The sequence below is a fragment of the Rutidosis leptorrhynchoides genome, chromosome 7 (genome assembly GCF_046630445.1).
Source record: "Rutidosis leptorrhynchoides isolate AG116_Rl617_1_P2 chromosome 7, CSIRO_AGI_Rlap_v1, whole genome shotgun sequence".
NCBI classification, from domain to species: Eukaryota; Viridiplantae; Streptophyta; class Magnoliopsida; order Asterales; family Asteraceae; genus Rutidosis; species Rutidosis leptorrhynchoides.
Genome location: NC_092339.1, coordinates 47,532,493 through 47,538,681, shown reverse-complemented (window position 1 = coordinate 47,538,681; position 6,189 = coordinate 47,532,493).

Genomic DNA, 6,189 nt, shown 5'->3' with positions numbered 1-6,189 from the left:
ATAAATCGCAGCAAATAGGAGGGAGTATTAAATGTGGATAACAATGATTATAGGAAATAGAAATAAGGACATTGAAATATAAGGGGATATATAAAACCCAATAACAACAAGGAAATTACAGACCGTGTATATCAATGTTGATCGCAACATAAAGACACGGGAGAATTAAAAACACTATAACCCCAAGGGCGAAGTAAAAGAAAACAGATTCCTCCGATGGAAGTTGGAAAAGGTGAATAATTGTTGCAATAGTCAGGATGAGGACAAGGATCAGAACTGGATTAAGCATTTTCAGAATCTTTTGGATGTATGAAACAAGAAGGAAAGTATATGAATGGTGAGAATAATGGAACGGAAGAGTTTAATTTATAATGGAAATATCAGACAGAGTAATCGAGGCAGATCACTGTATTTAATTATAGAGATCTTAATTTCCTTACTCTCCGGAGAATCAAATCTTTTAGATTTCGAAGATTTTCTTTAAATCTCTTGAATTCCGGAATTCAATCGCGACTACGTCAAAAGTTATGGAAAAATCTCCATTTCTTCATCTCGATCTTTTGTGATAGCTTCATTCATACTCTTCGATTAATCGAATCATTTTATCCATATTACTCAATGATGATAAAACTCTATTTATCAACTCATATTCGTCATGAAAACATTTTTATTGTTAGCCATGACCACCTCACTCAAATTTCGGGACGAAATTTCTTTAACGGGTAGGTACTGTGAAGACCCGGGAATTTCCAACCAAATTTAAACTTGATCTTTAATTACTTTCGACACGATAAGCAAAGTCTGTAATGTCGGGTCTTAAAATTTTGAACTATATTTATTTGACCTTCGACCATTCCCGACGATTCACGAACAACTATTTGAATATATATATATATATATATATATATATATATATATATATATATATATATATATATATATACTACTTGTAAATATATAAAATAATATTAAATATATTTGTTTAAAAATATATAATATATATTTATGTGATAAGACTGGTTATTTAAAACTGATTATATATAGAGAGAGAGTAAATGGAAAATGAATGATTTCGAGCTTAATTAGTAAACGTCTGTAACACTCGGTTGATGTTTTGTTAATTTTAATATAGATATTGTACATATTCATAAAGGGTTGAAATAAAAGTTGGACTGTAAATTGATTACGAAGATTTTAGATTTGTTAAAAATATTTTTACATTTTAAGTTTAAATATTAGTACTCCGTACACATTAATTGGAACAGAAAATAAATAATTATCGAACCTTTTTGATCAGGTTTCAAACAGTTAATGAGTAAAATAATTAATTTTATTTAATCTAAAAATTTGGGATTTTTAGGAACACTTTTATACGCTAACTGTTTAGCAATGAACACGATATAGCAATCCGTGTAATTATGTCGGTAGAGTACATACAAATTCATGGCTGCTCCTTTTAAAGGTTACTATTAGCTTACTATTGCATATGCACGATTGTTGAATTCTTATAGTTTCGGATTCCCAGGAGGAGCTTAACAGAAGGCTAGAGCAATGGAGGACTGCACTAGAATCAAATGGCCTACGGATTAGCAGACTTAAATCGGAGTACCTTAGATGCGATTTCAAGACGAGCGAAGAAGAACAAGAGGATTTAGTGGATGTCAGAATTGGGGATCAGATTTTACCCCCACAAGAGTCCTTTAGATATTTAGGCTCGATGCTTCACAAATCGGGAAGGATAGATGAGGACGTGACGCATCGTATACGAGTAGGATGGTTGAAGTGGAGGGCAGCGAAAGGGGTGTTGTGCGACAAGAAGGTACCCCTTAAATTGAAAGGGAAATTTTTCAAGGTCGCAATCAGACTGGCCATGTTGTACGGCTCAGAGTGTTGGCCAATGACGAAAGCCCAAGAGAGGAGGATGGAGGTGGCAGAAATGAGGATGCTTAGGTGGACGTGTGGCAAGACCATGCTAGATATGATACCAAATGGAGTTTTTAGGGAGAACTTGGAAGTTGGGAACATAACCAACAAGTTGAGGGAAGGAAGACTTAGATGGTTCGGGCATGTTATGAGGCGCCCACTTTTAGCCCCGGTTAGGAGAGTCGAGACCCTTGTTGTTGGGGGCGTAAGGAGAAGGGGTAGACCCAAACGTAGGTTGGAGGATAGATTGAAGCTTGACATGAAGGAGCTCTTATTAACCGAGGACATGACTTCTGATAGGAATTTGTGGAGGAGTAGAATTAGAATAGATGAATAGGTTCTACATGGTGTTTACCTATTTTATATATTTATATTATATTTCTTGCCTACTTGCTTGTGTGCACTTCATATATGTTTTAATTTTTTTTTTCCGTGGGACTTTACGTATTGGCTGGACATGTTTTATGGATATATAATATATCTATACTTATTGTAGTATATTCACATGCTTTATTGCACTATATGGTTACATGTTTGTATTACATTATATAGCAATTAATTTATACGTACTTACATATCACATGTTTTTATGCTAACATAGTATACTTATTTGTCTATGCCTACATAGTATACCATCTATTTTATACTACATATTATACCTACATGTTTCTTACCAACATGTTTACGTATACTTATTGTACTTACATGACTTGTTATACTTGCATATTTGACACTCACATATTTTCGTATATGTTATATTACATTATATTGTTATATGCTTTATTTACCTATATATATCGTGCTGGAGTATACATTATTCATGGTAAAGTTTCTATTTTATCAACTTTACTTGTATATTTTTACTTCACATATCGGATTTCATGGTTCTTTCTGGTCGGAGGTCCCTAGGAAGCAGCCTCTCTGCTCTACAGAATAGGGAGGGACGACTTCCTCTACCTGGGGACCGATAGGTATCCTGGGTAGAAGAATGACTTCCCTTTTACTTTAGGATAGAGGAAAGGACTGTCTACATCTAACCTCCCCCATACTCCACTTTAGTGGAATTGAGTAATGTTGTTGTTGTTGTTGTTGTTGTTGTATCCTAATCCTAAAATATCTATCTATCTAGTATTTGTATATATATATATATATATATATATGTTACATATTCAATCATCACACTTGAAACCATCACCACTTGCATTGTTTTCTTTCTTTCTTTGTTTGATCTACCCAACAAATGAACACAACCCACCACAAACCCACTTTCTATTTCTGTTTTCTGTGAGAAACTAAACCATAACTACCACCACCTTTTTTAGTTACTTGGGACAAGAACAAACCCATGAAATTCACTAATTTTCGGTTCACTATAATCCCCACCATTCGACTAACACTAAACCTATTATCGTCCATGTTTATTGTCTTGTTCGAACCAACATCACCAAACCCATCATCATCACTAAACCAAACCATCTTCATAATCCACCACACTCTCGCCACTTTTCTTTTTCAACATGTACACTCACCTTAACCCACCAATCGCACCACCTTTATTTTTTTCTTTCTTTCTTTTTCTTGCTTTTATCTTGATTGTTTCACATTGTAAACCACCTCCTCTACTCACCGATTTCTGTTTCTATACTGTCCGAATACCACCCAAATAACCACCAAGAACCACCACTCACACTGTGATTATTTAAAAAAAAAAATGCAAACGCCATTATTTTTTTTTTCTTTTCTACTACTGCGTGATTTCTGCTGTTCTTCTCAGCAAAGTATAATGGTGATGTTATAATGATCAATGATGATGACAAGATTAGAGAATGACGATGATTCATTGAACGATGATAACAAAAAAAAAAAAAAAAAAAAAAAGATAAACGATGATGATTATGATTACAAAGGATGGAGATGAAGAGGATGATGATTAAGATAAATGATAATGATTTTGATGATGATTATTTTGTAAACGAATGATGATTTTGATTGATAATGTCATTTGAATTGTAGAAGATGAGGTAGAAACAGATAGAGAGATATATATTTGTATTAGAGGGTTTAATTTCAGAAAAACACAATTGGAGCCATGGTTTGGAGTGTGTGTCATTTTTCGAGAGGTCCTAGGTTCGAAACCAGGCCACGGTGTTTTTTTTTTAACAATAAAAACAGTTGGGCTTATGAAACTCTGTTGGGTCTATGAAACTATTTTGGGCCAGGGTGATTGGGCTTTACGGTTTAAAAAAACAGACATGGTTTATATATATCTGGTTCGTAACATTAATCAGAAAACCGGAAGTGGATTGATGGTTAGGAGTGTATTGATTTAATGAGAAGTTTCGGGTTCGATCCTCACTTGGTGCATTCTTTTTATTTAAGGCTTTAAAGGTAGTCTTCCTTTTAAAATTCTTATTATTATTATTATTATTATTATTATTGTTATTATTATTATTATTATTATTATTATTATTATTATTATTATTATTATTATTATTATTATTATTATTATTATTTTTATTATTGCTATTATTGTTAATATTGTCATTGTTGTTATTATTACTATCATTAGATTATTTAGAGAATTTATTACTTTTATCAAAACTATTGTTATTACAAAAATTAACATATTTATTAAAGTTAATATCTTTAATAAGGTTATCATTATTAAAATTAATATTATTATTAATAATACTACTATCAATATTATGACTATCACTCTTATCATTTTTAGTATTATTACAAGTAAATATTTTATATAAAGATACACTGCAATAATATTAATTTTACATATCAATATATATTTTTTTAAAATGATATTAGCTAAACCATATATATATATATATATATATATATATATATATATATATACACACACATATAATGTAACAACTAATACTTAAATATATTGTTATCATATATAAACCCTAATATAGATTTTATTATTAACATATTAAAGAATGATAAATAATAGTTATATAAGATATATAAATTAAACATATAATACAACAAGTATATTGTTAATAATATATATATATATATATATATATATATATATATATATATATATATATATATATATATATATATATATATATATATATATATACTTGCTCGATTACGATTACATGTATATTAATAAATATACAAATGATATAGATTCGTGAATCCGAGGCCAACCCTATACTTGTTCAATGTCGTTCTATGTATTTTTACTACAAAATACATTAGGTGAGTTTCATTTGCCTTTTTACCACTTTATATTTTTGGGCTGAGAATATATGCAAAGTTTTTATAAATGATTTACAAAATAGATACAAGTACGTGAAACTACATTCTATGGTTGAATTATCGAAATCGAATATGCCCCTTTTTATTAAGTCTGGTAATCTAAGAATTAGGGAACAGACACCCTAATTGACGCGAATCCTAAAGATAGATCTATCGGGCCCAACAAGCCTCATCCAAAGTACCGGATGCTTTAGTACTTCGAAATTTATATCATGTCCGAAGGAGGATCCCGGAATGATGGGGATATTCTTATATGCATCTTGTTAATGTCGGTTACCAGGTGTTCAATCCATATGAATGATTATTTTGTCTCTATGTATGGGACGTATGTTTATGAGAAATAAAAATATGAAATCTTGTGGTCTATTAAAAGTTATGAAATGATTATTTATGATAAACTAATGAACTCACCAACCTTTTGGTTGACACTTGAAAGCATGTTTATTCTCAGGTACGAAAGAAATCTTCCGTTGTGCATTTGCTCATTTTAGAGATACTACTTGGAGTCATTCATGATATATTTCAAAAGACGTTGCATTCAAGTCGTTGAGTTCATCAAGATTATTAATAAGTCAATTATAGATAGATATATTATGAAATGGTATGCATGCCGTCAACTTTCGATGTAATGAAAGATTGTCTTTTCAAAAACGAATGCAATGTTTGTAAAATGTATCATATAGAGGTCAAGTACCTCGCAATGTAATCAACTGTTATGAATCGTTTATAATCGATATGGACTTCGTCCGGATGGATTAGGACGGGTCTTCACATTTCAAGAAACGGGCTAACAGGACCAATACCTAAAGACATTGGTCAGCTGAGTCGGTTGGATTTTCTTGATTTATCAAGAAACAATCTGATTGGTGTAATCCCTTCCAGCCTTTCACAGTATAATTCCAGGAAAATTGTATTGTGTTATTATATCTCAATCAATAGATTACATCACATATATATAGGCTAATACAACTTGGAGCC